The sequence below is a fragment of the Gossypium arboreum genome, chromosome 12 (assembly GCF_025698485.1).
Source record: "Gossypium arboreum isolate Shixiya-1 chromosome 12, ASM2569848v2, whole genome shotgun sequence".
Classification (NCBI taxonomy): Eukaryota; Viridiplantae; Streptophyta; class Magnoliopsida; order Malvales; family Malvaceae; genus Gossypium; species Gossypium arboreum.
The window spans coordinates 42357599-42377288 of record NC_069081.1 but is presented as its reverse complement, the minus strand read 5'-3'; positions in this window follow the sequence as shown (position 1 = coordinate 42377288).

The window sequence follows — 19690 nt, the reverse complement described above, 5'->3', positions numbered from 1 at the left end:
GATGAGCACATTTGGTATTATATAACCCTTGCAGCAGGTTGTGATATGCAATGCTTTCACGGAGGCTCTACCATTGGGTGGTATTTCATCATCACTAAAAGAAATGAAATTATCTGCGTTTAGGTTATTCACCCATCTGTCAAGCTTCTCAACGGATATATTGTTTGCCACGTAAGCTTGATTCAACACCTTTAACAAGGCATTTTGGTGTGGCTCTGAATTTAACAGTAGAGATAATTCCGAGATTCGTGCTGGCTACTTACTCAATTGTTCCACCATGTTGTATTCACTGTGCTTGATAAATTTTAAGAATTCCTGTGCTTCCTCCTCGTCCATAGGCTTTTTAGCTTTTTGTTCAGGTACAGTTTCAGTCACGGCTTTGGGTTTTTCATCTTTAGGTGTGACGATATTGATGTCATATTTCTATGGTACAGCTTTATTGTCCCTGTAAGGGAAAGGAGATGGTACTTCGATTATCACTTTTGGTTTCACCGGCTCCTTCTTCGTGTCATAATAAATTATTAACGATCGGTCGGTGCTATATGGGACACCTGACGATTGATTGTCAGAGACGCATATTTCTCCTCTATTGGCCTCTTTGCCTTTATAAAAAATCTCAATCTCCTTATTATCTATCATATTTTGTAGTAATCTCCTGAACTCCTCGCAGGATTGAATGTCGTGCCCCTCAATTCCATGGAATTCGCAAAAACTTTGACCTTTTGCATTTCTTCCTTCGAATACTCTATTAAGATGATAGAGCAACCCCTTTTCAACTAGCACCTCCCAGATTTTCTGCAGAGGTGTTCTTATTTCAGAAACTCATCTTCTACTTTTCTGTTTGTCCTCCTCTCCCACTGCGCTCACATCCCCTTCGGTGTGGTTTGGGAATGGGTTTCTGGCCGTACCGCCAGTACCATCAAATTGCAGAATGTCTGCATCGATGAGTCCCTGAACTTTCCTTTTGAAGGTAAGGTAGTTTTCCGTAGAGTGCCCCTGGTTCCCGGTATGGTATACACAACTAGCGTTTGGATCGTACCATTTCGGGTATGGAGGCTTAAGGGGTGCCATGTAATGGGGTGATATTAATTGCTTCTCCAAGAGTTTTGGGTACAGTTCCCTATACGACACATGAATGGGAGTAAATTGCGATTTCTCAGGATTGGGTCTTGTTGGCCTTTGTTAGTTTCTGGGTTGGCTTTGAGCGGGTACATTACTTTGTGGGAACGTGGCAATGGGTCTTTAGTTGTTCGTAGCATATACGGGGTAGAAAGGGGGCATTGCTTGGTAGTAAGGGTTTTGAGGGGGATAATAGAAATTCAGAGGTGGATAATTTCAAGGTTGGGGTTGGTTTGGATATGAGTTTGGAGTGTAACGGCTTCCCATTCCCACCATATGGGCTTCTGGTTCTTTCTTCTTCATGGGCGCTGCCCTTTTTGAACTTTCTAAACCTTTCATCCTCCCACTTTTGATGGCATTCTCAATAAGTTCTCCGGATAATACGATATCCGAAAAATCCTTCGTAGCACTTCCCACCAGCTTGTCATAAAATGGTGCTCTTAGAGTATTGATGAAAAAGACTGTTATCTCAGTCTTAGTCAGTGGAGGCTCCACTTGGGCCGAGATATCTCTCCACCTTTGCGCATACTATCTAAAGGTTTCTGCTGGTTTCCTTTCCATCATTTGTAGGGTCATTCGATCAGGCACCATATCCGATACATGCTTGTACTGCTCACAGAAGGCTGACACCAAGTCCTTCCAGGATCAGATCTTTTCTCTACTAAGCTGGTTGTACCACCGAAAACCTGATCCTACTAGGCTATCCTGAAAACAATGTATGAGTAGCTTGTCTTCATTCACGTAACCAGTCATCTTCCGGTAAAACATGACAAGATGCGCCTTTGGACATCTCGTGCCATCTTATTTTTTGAAATCTGATACTTTAAATTTTGGAGGCAGAACCAGATCGAGCACCAAACTAAGCTCTTTGGGACTCAATGCAGAGAAGGCTTCAGTACCCTCTATTGCTTTGAGTCTTTCCTCTAAGCTCCTATACTTATCTTGAGCCTTGTGATCACTGGTTTTCAACTTGGCTATTTCTGCTGGATCGTCCAAATCTGGAATGAGTGGATCAGCAGGACTAGGTCCCAGGTTTGATACGAACATTCCTTGCCCCAGATTAGCAGGTGGCACAGGTCGTTACTCCAGGCCTGTAGGTTCCCATTGAGCGTACCCTCTTTGTGTTGCGTGGGCATACGGTGGAGTAAATCCTGGCAGATGGGGCGGATCCTGATCATGATTAGCCCTTAATTGTGGTTCTACAACGCCAGGGTTTATAGGTCCCTTTTCTTTTACCAGAGCCGACATCATTTCCATCATCTTAGCCATTTGATCCTTCTGTTCAAGTGATTCCTCTCGAGATCTCACCATAAGATCCCTCGTTTCTTGTTGTGACTTAGCCAGTTGTTCTTGCAATTCCCTTTGGAATCTTTCCATCCTTTCGATTCTTTCATTGAACTCATCCTCCATTGTTCTAGCCTGTCAACGTGTTCTATACGAATGATGTGATTCCAGATTTGAAGTGTTGTAACTGCGAATTATATGATTCTAACATTAGCGAGTGATTATGGGATAGGTACATGCAATGAATGAATGAATGCAAAAATTAATGTCAATCATGAAAGAAATGCAAGAAATGGGTGTTGATTTCAAGATAGCCTCTATTTAGGCATTTCATTCATCAAGAGAGTTCATTACAAAACATTTTTCCATTTTTAATTCAGCCATTACACAAACTTCCTAGCTAGATCGCCATAGTTCTTTACTCGAGCTATGAATTCTGATATGTTCGATCTTCGACTTGGAAGGAGTTGGCAAATAAGAATTTCAGCTTCTTCGGATAGTTGTACCACGTGCATGGCTACCCCACGAATTTCATTGATCAAATAGCTAAGTTGCATTTCTTTTTCTTAGAGGCCCTCTTCGTAAGCACGAATGTCTTTATCATATTGACTATTCTTTTCTTCCAAAGCCTCCAAGAGAGTATCTAACTGTTATTGACGATCTTGCAGCATATCTTCTAATTCTCGTATCCTCTCTTTTAGTTCTTGTCGTTTAGATCGACTACTCGTTACCTCGGCAGACACAGCTTCATATTCAGCGTTCTTCTTTCTTAGCTCCATCATAGCCCGCGCAGCCTTTTCTTCTTCTTTCTTCGCTTTCCTTTTCCAGAATTCCATCCCTCCTTTGATATTACTAATTTCCTCCTTCCATTCTGCTGACGATTTTCCCAACTTACTATTTTTTATTGTGCCTCTTAACTTTTTATTTTCCAGATGGAGGTCCCTTAAGTCATTTCTTACGACTTCAACTTCTTTTTGCACTTTCTCGATTTTGGACCTTTCAATCCAAACGTCGATCTTCAACTGGTAATTTTCTTCTTGAAGAGCACTGAGGTCTCGAGACATCTTAGGCTTTTCTCGTTCAAATTCTTGTCTTACCACTTCTAACTTGGACGGCATTTCCTTCAAGAAGGGATTCTGAAAGGCGTAACTCATTGACGAAACTCGCTGGCTATTCACCTGTTGTATTCTCCATACGTCGTAATCTTGAGTGAGAGTATCAGCGTACAGGGCCAACTCCATCAGATGAACTTTCTTCTAAGATTTTGCAGTGCCTCGGACCCTTTTCATATAGCCATGACCCGTAAAAGCAAACTCGGACTACGCTAATCCACCAGTGGCGGGTATGAATTGTCATGAAGAAAATTGCCTCTGGACCATTAACGGAGCGTACCCAATTCCTCCCATAGCCCGAGTAGTGGTACCCAATCTTGATTTCTAACCCTGTATAACAGAACCGAAGGGCGGATCCACGGTGCTCTCCAGGTTACATCTTCAGCTCGAAGGTTCTGAAAAACTAAAACCCAATGCTCTTCGGTGACATCCTTTGGCCATTCTCTCTCGAGATAAGCTTCCAACGGGGAAAATGTTTTTGAAAACATATGGAACGATGTGCGCTCTACTTTCCAGAAGTGACTCAAGATCCAAACATTGAGCAACTGCGCGCATCCAATAAATCATCCCTTCCCCACTTTCCTACAATTGTTTAAGGATCTGAGGGTCTCAGCCAAGATAGTTGGGACAGGGTTGATTCCTTGCTTTAGTCTTTCGAAGAAATCCACCACCGCAACTTCTATGTGTCAAAGGACTTTCGGGAAGATGATCAAACTGTAAATGGCCAAACCGAATAGATTTATCCTTTTAACATGTCGGGATGGTTTAAAACCAAATCTCGTATGGAAGACCATGGAATGCAAATGTTTTCATTCTTCTTCTTTATCTGTTTTTCGGCCCATGCGTCAGTCATGTCTGTCAATCTCACTAACTTTTTCTTGAAGGTCATCGGCTTAGGCTCCTTCACATATACTTTATAGAATTGCACATTTTCAACACGAAGCAAAGCAACGTACTCCTCTATAGTCGGAGTCATATCTTCTCGATTGAAGGTAAAACATTGGTAAGCCAGATCCCAAAATCTAACCATGGCTTGGATCAATCGTTCATTTACGTTGACAGCGATCAAGTTGGCTATGTCCTCATATCTTTCAGTGAAGATACCCCTAGTGTCTGAGTCCCACTGATTCCAAACCCGAACCAAATCTTCAAGGCTATTCTGGTGAACATTCACTGTTACGTGCTCGGGCAGATTGGCAATACATCCCTCCACTAGACTATAGTTCCGAACCACGGTATTCTTCTCGGTTGTTTGTATAATTGACTCTTCCATTAGAAACCCATTTTTTGGCAACCGATCTCTAGTCAACACCTTCCTAATATGATGTCTATAATGCATGATGCAAAATAAGAACACAGACAAATATCTTGGTTAGTACAACAAATATGAATTACGGAAAATCAAAATAGAAAGTGTAAATGTCAAAGAAATAAAAGGTAAGAGGTGTTTCTCCCATGTACTTATTTTGGTGACTATTAACGGATAGAGGTTCGGCATGGCTCTAATTAGGTGGCTCGTACGATTCACTATATGTGGTTTCGGTTCTATACAGGTACTCGAATTATCCGTACTGTCATCTACTATGATTAGTACGAAGCCTCGGTCGTAGCCCATCACAGGCTCACGAGTTCAATTCGAGGGATTACATTTACTTATGCCTATGCGGAGGGACAAGTTAACTCACGAAAGCATAAGTCATATGTAATCCGAAAGTATTCATAGCTTGTGCTGAGGGACGAGTTAACTACGAAGGCATAGCGTTTACTTTCACTTAAATGGACAGAGCTCGGGTAGAGAGCTCATGTTATTCAAAATGCAAGTGCACGGTGTGTGAGGAGAAACTCACAAACCTTTACGTTTTATTTAAAAACTAAACCAAAACTAAAACCATAAAAATTTAAAGCTGAAAAACAACCAAATAAAACAAGTTAGAAGAATATATACAACACGATGCAAATGCATGATTTTTCAAAAACACAATTTTAGGATCACGACTAAATATTAATTTGAACAAGGAATTTTGAAAATTTTGACAACACGCGTTTAATTCGACTCGACTCTCAAAAATGGGTCTCTAGTGGAGTCGCCAGCTGTAGCGACGTAAAAATTTTAGGCTTGGTCGCTAATTGTGGCGATTTATTAAACATTTGAAAACCAATTTTTGATTTTATCATTAAAAAATGAGTCGCCACCGATGTTTTTTCTAGATGTGATCGGACACCTAATAAATTTATTATTATTTTTAAAACAAAAAGAAGGCCGGGTTTAGGTCTACGTCAAAAGCCAGAGAAAAATTAGGGTTCGAGAGTCGATTACGCGCGAGGAAGGTATTAGCACTCTCGCGAAGTCCAAAATTGGTATCTTGTAAAACACGCGTCGTCTTGATTTTCAAAAATACGAGTTCAATGTAAGATTTAATCGTGATCCAATTGAAACATAAGAATTTTCAATTTTTTTGATTTTTGAGAAGGACATACCGTTTTAACACGAGTCGATTGATGTTCACCCAACATAGCGATGAAATCGATGACTTAATATTAAATCGGTACGTTGCCTTGATTATTGAAATAAATAAAAACATGAATAAGATTTTCGAAATAATGCAAAGCAAATTAATATGAAATCAAAATAAATAAATGGAGGAGCTAGAAATATATTGAAGCCAATAATCAATGTGACAGTAATGATAAAGATGTATGCGATATTAAACGTAATAATAATATCAAACACGAAATATAAAACAATGAATACATATACATAAAAATGATATTAAGAACATGTACGTCAAAACATATATATATATATATGTATAAATAGTAATAGTGTCGTAAATACTATATATAGTATTTGAAATATATACATAAAATAGTAAGAATATATATAATTAGTAATGCTAAAGTATATATACATAATAATATATATAAAAATATTGAAAACGATGTACATAAGAAATATATACGCCAATATATATAATGCAAAAGAAACAAATAATGAAAACTACTATATATACATATACACGTATATAATGAAATATATAATAGTATTAATAACAATAATGAGGATTATATAAAATACATACATGAAATAGCATGAGAAATATACACATGAATTAGTATATAAAACTAACTAATAGAGTAAAAACATATACATATGATATATAAAAAAAAGTGTATGTACACGATGTATAAAAGAAAATATATGCATGAAAATATATATACATAAGATCATATAAAAGTATATAACTATGATACTAAAGTATATACTTAATATATATGACAACGTAACATAATATTAGAAATATACATACATAATAAAAATACATATATATACGTAGCACATGTTAAAAGAATACATATAATATACATATATTTCAAAAGATAATAATAACATTCATAGAATAACTATTAATATATTACATAAAGTATATATATATATATATATATATATATATCTTGATGTGACCCTAAAGTGACCCTAGTCGGAAAGCGGTTTCGGGACCGCTAAACCGAGTCACCAAATTATTTGAATATGATATGTGATTATGAATGTGTGAAAGTTTTAAGCTTCAATTTAGTAAATTGCATGTGAATTTAGTCAATAGGACTTATGTGTGACAATTTTGAAATGTGATAGGTTAATCTATAAGGATCTATTAGTGCATGTAATTAAAGGGTGGACTTGCATGTCAATTTCCCCATTTAATTACTAGTGGCCTACCATGACAAGGGTGATGGGCAAAACATGTCATAAAACATGTTGTGCTAATGGTTTATGTGAGAAAGGATAAAATAATAATGGGAAGGTAAATGAGGACAAAAAAATGTGTGTGGTTGCCCCCCCTCCATTGCCGTGAATGGAAGAAAGATAACAAAAGAAAAAAATTACATGCTCATCTTTCTTCTTGGTTGCCGAATTTGGGAAAAGGAATATTGAAGAGGAAAACCAAGGTATTCGCCATGGCTATCCTAGTTTAAGGTATGCATTGTGATTTTCTTTTAATTGACTATGAGATTAGATTGATAAGTGCATAACTTATTTAACCCATGGTTTAATTTCATGCATCAATAGACAAAGGTCCATTCGCAAGTGCTAAATTGGTGTCATTTTGATAAGTTTTTTTGAAAGATGTTAATTATTTGTTAAGTAGCTTAAATGATGCTTGAATGAGTAGAATTCATGGTTGAAAAGTATAAATTGAAGGTTGCCGTATGAGTGTATATACATTTTAGATAGAAAAATGTTGTTGTTTTGTTGAATTTTCATTTGATAAATGTTCATTCGGTCAAAAGGGAGAAGAATAAGATGAATTTGAATGTTGTGGTTTATTATTTTAGTTGTTAAATGATTGGGTATGAGGTATTTGATTACCTAATTGAAAGTAAGTTAAGTTGTTATTTGATATTAAATGCAAATTCTATATATGATAATAATGTAAATGTAGGCGGATTCATGAAGTATTTTCGGTTATATGCTATGTATAAGTATGAGTTTTTAAAGTTGGAGTTATGAGTATATGTATATTAGTCTAGGAACATTCGGTTATATGGTGTTAATATGCCTTTGAAATTGAATGATATTTTGAGTATGTATATATATGTACATTCGATTAAGATAAGGTTTATTATAAAAGCTAAGTTGTGTGGTTAGGGCCGAATGGCATATATAAGATATTAAAACATGTTATAATAATATATTGGTGTACATGGTTGTAATTAATCCTCTACTTGAATTCGATTAGATATGGTCATGGTATGAGTTTAGTAGGGTTAATACCTTAAAATTGAATGGAGTTTTAGTTAATCTTTTGTGTCATGTTCGTTAAAATAGTTGATGATTTGGGTGTTATTATACGCATTTAGGCTAAAGATTTTTCAGCTATGTTTTATATCTATGAAATAATTATAATGGATAATATGTAGGAGTAATTTCGGCTTGTTAAAAATGTGGTACGTGTATGGCAAATGGTATATACATAATGCATTGAAGTTACCCTATAAGGTTGAAATGAGTAATTAAATTATTGGTGTGTATGCATTTTTTATTTTAACTTGGCATGTGAAATGGGTGTAGAATAGTTAATATGTGTGCTTAAGGTGATGTGATAAAATAATTAGCTATATGGTTTGGTTCATTATTGAGTATAAGGGTTAAGTGCTTTAAAAGAGCTTTTAATATTGAAATGATTAAACAAATTCATTCGCTTATATTAAGCCCAAGAGCAAAGAGGATCAAAGTCGATAGGGAAAAGAGAAAGTAAGCGAATAGCCGTGGATATCTAGTCGTCGACCGCTTCCGAGGTAAGTTTTAAGTGATTAAACGTTGAGTAAATTCAATCATAATAGGACATAATGAGTTGATTTAATAAGATATGATGTGGCCATGATATGTCTTAAACTCAAATGGTAAGTTCATAAGTGTTTGGACTTGGAAATTTAAGAGCAAATTGTAATAATTTGCTTTGGACAGCAGCAGTAACGTGATTTTAGAAAATCACTATAAATTGTTGGTATGGAATTATAGGCTGAATAAAATATGTAATCAAAGCTTAGTTAGTCTAGTTTCTTATAAAAGAGACCGTGGAAGCAAAGAAATTTCCTATAAAGAGATATTTAAAGTTGTGTGGGACAGTGTCAGAATGACTCCGAAATCCCCTGTTCTGTTTTTGGAAAATCATTATAATTTGTACAAAAATGGTTATAAGATAATATTTATATTCTTAGACTCCTTAATGAGTCTAGTTTCAAATGAAATCAAATAGAACACATTATGAATTCTGTACAATGAAAAATTTGATTCGTAGTGAAGAGTGGTCAGATTAGCCAAACAGTGAAACAGGGGAAACTTTAAGAAAAATCTGGTATTGATTGGCCAAACCTAAAATTCTGGAAATTTTATGGATGGAAGATATACGAGTCTATATTCAGGGAAAATTAAAGGCAAGTGATTTGGAGTTTTTTAGCTCCAGTTATAAATAATTTAGTGACTATTGCTCAGGAAAACAGCTCGTAGTGAATATGTGATTTTGTTGTAAACATGGATAAAACTTGTTTTAGTTGCTCATAAGCTATTGATTAAACCCATACGTGAATTCTAAATCGTGATATTGTAAAACGAGATATAAGTGTTAGACGGATCTTTGATATTAAAATTTGTGAAATTGTAAGTTTATGAGTATTCGAATATGAAATGATAGTATGCCGTGAAATTGAATTATTCATTGGAAAATGATTGAAGTAGATTCGGCCAAGACAAAGTGTAAACATGATAGTATATGTGGTATGTGAAGTATATTAGGATAATTGTGATGTGAATACATGAAAATTTATATTTTGATTTAGGATTTTATGTGATGAATGTGAATGTGTATATATGAGATAAGGCCGAATGGCCAATGTGATGAATGTGAACATGCATATATGCGATAAGGCCGAATGGCCAATGTGATGAATGTGAGCATGCATATGTGTGATAAGGCTGAATGGCCAATGCGGTGAATATGAACATGCATATATGTGGTAAAGCCGAATGGCTAATGTGAAATATGTATGAGATATGTATATGTGGTAAAGCCGAATGGTCAATGTGAAATATATATATGAGATATGTATATGTGGTAAAGCCGAATGGCTAGTGTGAAATATGTAGGCGATGTGCGTATATTGTGGCCGAACGACCAATGTGAAAGGTGTGTATTATTAGATATTTGATGAGGCAAATGAATTACAAATATGACAGTCGATGTGAATGTTGTAACATGTGATTAAATGTACATGAAACTTGAAATATATTCCGGTAAGACCCGATGACTACGTGTGGAGATTTTGTCCGGTAAGACCCGATAACTTCGTGTGGAGATTTAAATGCGAGCTAAAGGTCTCGCTGATAATCCGAGTAGAGGTTAAAGCTATAAGACTTCGTAATAAGAATTGCTTATAAATATATTCAATGCGAAAGGTTAAACAGGTATGTACTCCAAGTTTATATGTGAGCTTGATTTGAACTAAATCATAAGGTAGTTATGTGATGCATACGAGAGCAATCTATGAGACTATTCCTATGATTATGCGACATCGGATCCGTGTGAGAGGTTATGTGAAATCATACAATATATTTATGTCACATGAGCTTACTTTTATGTGAAAGTTTATCTGCCTATTGTATATGATGAGATGTGCATATTCGGTAAAGGGATGGTATGCCCGAAGGAAGAGTGAAATAAAATATACGAACAACTATGTTATAATTTGATTGTTATCTGTTGACACTGTTTAAAACTTACTAAGCATTGTAATGCTTACTCCGTTTACTCTGTTTCCTCTGTTTTATAGATCTCATTGCGAAGCTAGAGGCTCAGGGATCGTCAGCAACTAGTCACACTATCACTATCCACTGCTTGTTATTGTTATGTTTAGAATTATTTTATGGCATGTATAGAATAGACTAGTGGCGGAAGAATATTTTTGGTTAATGTATATAAGCCATGCGAAAATGGCATCTTTTGAATGTTTACTTAGTGAAGTTTAAATTTTACCTCTGGTTGTGCTTAGTACTTATTTAAATGAACGATCTTTATTTCAAGAAAAAGTTTAAAATTTTACTGTTCTGACATGAGTTACAAGTCCGGTAATGCCCCTTACCTATTCTGGCGACGATTACGGGATAGGGTTGTTACATATATAAATAATAATGATATTTAAGAATATATATATATATATATAAATATACAAATAATATGGTATTAAAGGTATATACATGACTTATATAAAATGCAATATTTAAAGACACATACACATAATAATATATATAAAAACATATACGTAACATAGTATTAAAATATTTACATGATATATGCATAAAATAACAATGACATAAAAAGACAACTATTAACAATACTTCATGAATACATGTATACTAAAATGCACATAATAATATGTATATGTAACAAGAAATGTGATATATAAAATTAATATAATATAGAAATACATAAAATAATAATAGTAATAATAAAACATAGAAGCTAATAATATATATATATATATAACAAAAGGTTAAATAAAGATAACTTCATACTATATTAAAACATATATATATGAATGTTACTTAAAATAGATACTAAGGTGATGACATTAATAATACATACTAAAATAATTAACTTAAATAGTAAAATAACTAAAAGAGGATTAAATTGAGCTGAAAACAAAATATTTGGGGTGAAATTGAAATAAATATAAAGACTAAGGACTATTTTGAACACGCTTGAAACGTGGGGGACTAAAACAGCAATAAACCCCTTTCGATCAAAACGCACAGTAGCATTGGGGACCAAATTGTAAAGCGTGGAAAATTCCAGGGCCAAATTAAAAATGAAGAAATGACTCAATTGCAAAAGCTTGAAAAAGCAGAAGGGCCAAATGCGCAAATTGCCCTTTCGCTAAAAAACACGCAGATCTATGCCTGGAGCGGGTCGGGTCGACCCGACCAGGGGCCAAAATGGTGCCGTTTTTGGTTTAAACGGGGGGACCAAAACGCACCATTTTGGTCCCCTATAAAAGTTAAAAAATTTTAAAAAAAATTCATTTGGAAGGGGAGAAAGAAAAAAAAAAGGGGAGAGAAAAGGGGAGGGGAAGGGAATCCGACCAGGGGGCTGGTCACCAGCCGATCGTCGGCCGCCATCCGTTGCTAGCGCCGGCCACCGTGCACGGTGGCTGGAGTTTCAAAAAAAGGTAATTTTTCTCTCTTTTTTTCTTATATCTTTATTTAATATATATATATATATATGTATGATTTATGTATGGAATGAAGACTATATATGCATACAGATTCGAAAAAAATGAAAAGAAAAATAAGTAGACCTCGATTCCCTTTTTGATATATCTTACTGTGACTTTGGTATGTATGGAAGCCTTTTTGGTGTTATTTGCTTTTGTAAACTGATTGTTGAAGTCTGATTAAGATTGCCGAATGCTTTTTTATTTCTAATTTTGAACTGCCGAATCCGACCCTTTTACATTTGTTTTCATGGCTTTTATAGCCTTTACAAATCTGTTTCTCTGTATTTACTGTCTTTTCATCTTAACTCCTTGCAGGTGCAGAGGGTGGGTGAACGGTGGAGGTGACAGAAGAGTCGGTGGAGGCAGACGATATAGGGCTAGGTGCAAGTGGGAGCTGATTAAGGTTAGGGTATTGGGCTTGGTCATTGGGCTAGGTTGGTTTAGGTTAGTATTGGGTTAGTGGGTAAGTTTGGGTCTGTTGGGTAGGTTTGGGTAGTGGGTCTGTTTTGTATTGGATTTAGTGGTTTTGGGCTTCTGTAATTGGGTTTTGGGTTTAGGGGTTGTTAAATGGGTAATTTGGGCTGATTGGTTGTAATAGGGTTAAAGGGATAATTGAGTTTTGGGTTGTAAATGGGCCAACTGGGTTTGGGTTAGATATTTGGGTCTTGGGGTTTGATGTAATGGGGTTTGAAATTGGGCCAAAATTGGCCTGTAACATTTACAATTTTTACAATTTAGTCCCTATTGCACAAAACACAAAATACACAAAATTTTCAAAACAACCATGTTAGGCTGAATTGTACCCATGCCTATACAAGTCCATATATTTTATCAATTTCACATTTTAGTCCCTCAAATTAATATTTTTGCAATTAAGTCCTAATTACTCAAAATCATCAAAAATCCAATACAAAATATGTTAATCTAAAACATATATTTCATTTTTCATCATCAAACAACAAAAATCACAAGCTATCAACAATGACACAACTCAAAATATTCATCAAAATAAAAAATTCAAGCATGGGTTTTGTAGTACTCGAAGCAACGATCACAAAAATGTAGAAATTATTAAAAACTGACAAAGAACGAACCTTGATTTTAGCTTGAAAGATGGCTGAACCTAACTTCTCCTATTTCTTTTCTTTTTTTTTATATTTGGCTATGGTGGAAATAATATGAGCACTTTGTTTAATTATCATATATTATAACATATATATTACTTATTATTATTTTACCTTTTTTAACCTTAGTTAATAAATTATAAAATCACATATATCATGCCCACTACCGTCCACTTCATTTGATATTGGGCTATTTACTTCTTAAAGGCTTCTATTTTAAAAGCCAAGTGCAAATTAGCCCCTTTTAGGAATAACCACTTAATTTTCACTTTACGCGATTAAGTCCTTTTGTTTAATTGGCCACCTAAACGATAAAATTAAATCACGAAATTTTCACAAATATAAATTCACATAGAATAAACACTCAAAATAATTTAAAAATATTTTTTTGACTCAAATTCGTGTTCCCAAAATCACCATTCCGATTAGGGTCTATATCGGGCTATTACAACTCTCCCCCTTTAAGGATTTTCGTCCCTGAAAATCTTACCGGTGAATATGTTCGGATAACGTTCTCTCATTGTATCCTCTGGCTTCCATGTTTCTTCCTCAAATCCATGATTATGCCACAATACTTTAACTAACTGAATCTTCTTATTCCTCAACTCATTAATCTCACGAGTCAAAATGCGAATCGGTTCTTCTTCGTAGGTCATATTAGGCTAAATTTCAATCTCGGATGGACTTGTAACACCCCTTACCTGTTACCGTCGCCGGAACAGGATACAAGGTATTACCAGAACATAACACATACCATTAAACATAATCGAGATATAAATATGTCATCCAATTTGATAGTGCATCGTATAATATATGTCTTGAACAATATTAGCCAACTTTAATGGCTTGTACAAAGTAGCTGGTCGAAATCATCAGAACTAATATTTTAAACCTAGACAAATATGACACGTAACAAAATGATTAAGCCTACTACACATGCCATAATTCAAAACGTTTAGTTCAAATACCCTAAAGTATGATAGTGCGGGTAGATCTTCACGATCCTTAACTCTGAGCAAGCGAAGGACACTATAAGACAAAAGAGAGAAACAAAGTAAGCTTATAGCTTAGTAAGTAAGTATGTAAATACTAATTAAAGAATCTAACATGTTTACACAACAATTCAAGTATATCTACTTTAACTTCACTATTCATTCCACTTTGATTAAGCTGTCTCTGCTGCGTTATATTCACTAAATAAATCATAACTCAAGTTACAAAACTCGAAATTCAAATCCGTAAAATTTCCCTGAATCTAGACTCATAAAGATTTTTGCTAATTTTTTCTATAATTTTGGTTCAGCCGATTAGTACAGTTTATTAGTTAAAGTTTCCCTGTTACACAGCTCGACTGATCTGACCTCTGTTCACTACGAATTGAATTTCTCTCAGTACACAATTCAAACAACCCTGAAATCTGTTTCATTTAAAACTAGTCTCAGTAAGGAATTTAGACATGTAAACTATATTTCTTAATTTGCTTTGTATAATTTTTAATGATTTTTCAAAGTTGGAACAGGGGATCACGTATTCATCCTGAGCAAGTCACATACAATTGTAAATATCTCAAAATATAGAATTCCTTTGCTTGCTCTGTTTCTTTTATATGAAAGTAGACTCATTAAACTTTAATTTCACATCTCATTCAACCTCTAATTATATTCTTCCTATTTTTGGTGATTTTTCAAAATCATGTCACTGCTACCATCTAAAAACAGTTTTAATGCTAATTTCACTCTTTCACACATTCTTTATGCTAACCTCATTTTATCTTATATATGTATATACCACAAATCATTTTCACCACATTTCATTCACCATAAGTGTAGGTCCAAACCACAATATCACCACAAAACCATCCCGTTGAACAATTCGGATCAATCCTCGATATTTAATGGTTTCAAGACACATTACACCATCATACTTCGTTTAGTTCACTCTCTTGTACACATGGTGAACACTTAGTACCACTCATGCGACCTAACCAATTTGTCTCGTAGCTCTCTTGTCTACATGGTGTCCTTCACTTGGAATCACGCATGCGACCTAGCTACATTTATCTTTCACGTAGCTCTCTTGTCTACATGGTGTCCTTCACTTGGAATCACGCATGCGACCTAGCTACATTTATCTTTCACGTAGCTCTCTTGTCTACATGGTGTCCTTCACTTGGAATCACGCATGCGACCTAGCTACATTTATCTTTCACGTATCTCTCTTGCCTACATGGGATACATCTCGTATCACACATGTGACCTAGCTACTACAGGGTGTCTCGTAGCTTTCTTGTACACATGATGTGCACTCAAGATCATACATGTGACCTAGCTACGCTCCTCTATTTCATTCGATCTCTCCAATGTTCAACCGGATTTCTCTCTATATTTATTTCCATTCTTCCAATAGTCGACTTATATTTTAACATCAGCTAGTATATTTATATAATAGGCTGAAATATAAGAATGTACATGAAATTATTGTAATATTTACATACAAACTTACCTTGGTGCAAAATGTGGAAATTTTGCAATTTAGTCCAAAACTTTTTCCTTCCCAGCTCGAGATCAATTCGCGTCTTTCTTGATCTATAATAACACATTTAGCTCATTTAATACTCATACTATTTATTTCAATCCAAAAATCACATCATGGAAAAATTACATTTACGCTTCTAACTTTTACAAAATTACAATTTTGCCCCTAGGCTCGGGAATTTAATTTCAGCCCTTATTCTTATATTTTATGATATGCTGAACATTTTCTCTTCTACAACAACATCAAATTCTCACTCTATCATATAGTTATGAACAATAGGTATTTTTACCGATTATCTGCTTTTACTCGTTTTCACTTAAAACCGAGTAGCACAAGTTATTTAACATAATTTAAAACCTCATATTCTATCATAAAACATCAAAATACACAAATTTCACCTATGGGTATTTTTCCAAATATGAACCCTAGGTTAAATTATTACTAGCATAAGCTTAATCGAGCTTCCGGATTCCAAAACGTAAAGAACATTAAAAGCGGGCTTAGAATCACTTACTATGGAGCTTGAAAATTGAAGAAACCCTAGCTATGGAGAGAGGAGAATTCGCAGCAACTAAGGAGGACGATGATCAATTTTGTGTTATTTTTCCCATTTTATTTCATTTAATATCCAAATGACCAAAATGCCCTCCTTACTAAACTTTCAAAAATTCCTTCCATGTCCTAATTTTGTCCATGAACTTAAAATTGGTCAAATTGCTATTTAAGACCTCTAATTAATATTCCAAAACAATTTCATACTAAAACTTCCAGGATGCAAATTTTGCAACTTATTCGATTTAGTCCCTACTTTCAATTTAAGCACTTTAGGCATAGAATTTCATCACGAAATTTTCACACAATCATGCAATCATATCATAAACCCCAAAATAATTATAAAACAATTATTTCTATCTCGGATTTGTGGTCACGAAACCACTATTCCGATTAGGCCCTAATTCGGGTTGTCACAGGACTGATCACATGTGAAGGATCAGATTGATACGTCCGAAGCATCGAAATGTGGAATACATTGTGGATCTTTTCTAACTCAGGTGGAAACAATAATCTGTAAGAAACAGGCCCGATACATTCTATAACCTCATACGGCCCAATAAACCTCAGACTCAATTTGCTTTTACGACTGAATCTGAATATTTTCTTCCACGGTGAGACTTTCAAGAAGACTTTATCTCTGATCTGAAACTCTATATCTTTACGTTTCAAGTCTGCAAAAGATTTCTGATGATCTGACGCTGCTTTCAAACTTTCACGGATCACTTTCACTATTTGTTCAGTTTCTCTGATCAAGTCAACTCCATGTATCTTATTTTCGCTGAGCTCAGTCTAGTACAATGGCGTACGACATTTACGACCGTATAAAGCCTCATAAGGTGCCATTTTGATACTCTATTGGTAGCTGTTATTATATGCAAATTCAATCAGAGGTAGGTATCATTCCCACGTACCTTCAAACTCAAGAATGCAACATCTCAACATATCCTCAAGTATCTGAATGATTCGCTCAGGCTAGCCATTTGTTTGTGGATGCAAAGTAGTATTGAAATGTAATTTCGTACCTAGTGCATCTTGCAGTTTCTTCCAAAATCGCGATGTAAACTTCGGATCTCTATCCGAAACAATGGATATAGGCACACCATGTAATCTCACAATCTGAGAGACATACAATTCAGCTAGCTTATCAAGCGAGTAGTCCGTACGTATCGAAACAAAATGAGTCGATTTAGTCAATCTATCAACAACAACCCAGATTGCATCTTTCTTGCTCGGTGTCAAAGGTAAACTAGATACAAAATCCATCGTGACTCTATTCCAATTCCACTCAGGTATCATGATAGGCTGAAGCAATCCTGAAGGCACCTGATGTTCAGCTTTTACTTGTTGACAGACTAAACATCTTGCAACAAAGTCAGAAATGTCTCATTTCATACCATGCCACCAGCAAAGTTGTTTCAGATCATTATACATCTTTGTACTACCTGGGTGAACAGATAACCGACTATTATGAGCTTCATTCAAAATCATCTGAATCAACTCTGAATTCCTCGGAACACATATTCGGTCTCTGAATCTCAAACAGTCATCAGCATCAACTCTGAACTTTGAATCAGCATCTGTCTCACACTGAGCTTGTTTTACAATCAATTCATTATCAACCTTCTGGGCATCACATATTTGTTGAACAAATAACGGTCTAGCTTTTAATTCAGCTACTATCGAACTATCATCAGACATGGCCATATGCGTATTCATTGCATGCAAAGCAAACAGTGATTTTCGGCTTAACGCATCAGCAATAACGTTAGCCTTTCCCGGGTGATAGTCAATCATAAGCTCATAGTCTTTTAGCAATTCTAACCATCGACGTTGTCTCAAATTCAGATCTTTCTGAGTCATCAAGTATTTCAGGCTTTTATGATCAGAATAAACATGACATTTCTCACGAAACAGATAGTGACGCCAAATTTTCAAGGCAAATACAATGGCTTCCAATTCTAGGTCGTGTGTAGGATAGTTCTTTTCATGTGGCTTCAACTGTCTCGAGGCATAAGCTATCACTCTGCCTTCTTGCATCAGAACACAACCCAAACCATTTAATGATGCATCACTATAAATAATAAATTTTTTACCCGATTCTGGTTGAACTAGCACTAGAGCTTCAGTCAAAAGGGTCTTCAACTGATCAAAGCTTTTTTGGCACTTCTCTGACCACTCGAACTTAAGCTTTGTCATCGGGGCTGCAATTATAGAGAAACCTTCCACGAACCATCTATAATAACTAGCAAGTCCCAGAAAGCTTCAGACTTCAGAAACATTCTTCGGAGGTTTCCAATTAAGTATGGCTGAAATTTTACTCGGATCAACCCGAATACCTAATGTTGATACCACATGACCTAGAAAACTGACTTCACTTAACCAGAACTCACATTTACTAAATTTCGCATACAACTACTTATCTCACAAAGTCTGCAACACAAGTCTCAAATGTTCGGCGTGTTCGACTTTATCACGAGAGTAGATCAAAATGTCATCTATAAACACAACCACAAACCAATCCAAATACGGTCTGAAGATCTGATTCATCAAATCCATGAAAATAGCAGGTGCATTAGTAAGTCCAAAAGGCATAACCAAAAATTCATAGTGTCCGTACCTTGTTCTGAAAGCAGTCTTTGGCACATTGGAGTCTTTAACTCGCAACGGATAGTAGCCCGATCTCAAATCTATCTTCAAAAATACTGTACCTCCTTTCAACTAGTCAAACAGACCGTCAATTCGTGGCAATGGATATTTATTCTTTATAGTCACCTTATTAAGCTGCCTGTAATCAATGCACATTCTCATAGTTTCGTCTTTCTTTTTCACAAACAACACAGGTGCACCCCATAGAGAGAAACTTGGCCGTGCAAAACCTCTATCTATGAATTCTTCCTACTGAGCTTTCAATTCTTTTAATTCTATAGGTGGCATTCTGTATGGAGCTATGGATATCGAAGTCGTCCCAGGCATTAACTCAATACCAAACTTTACTTCTCCAATAGGTGGAAAACTCAGTAATTCTTCTGAAAACACATCCGGATACTCACATACAACAGGTACTGATTCAATGTTTCTTCCAGCCACTTTACTGTCGAGCACGTAGGAAAAATAAGCTTCACACCCTTTTCTCACATATTTCTAAGCTAGCATCGAAGAAATCACTGCTAGTAAACCATACAAATCACT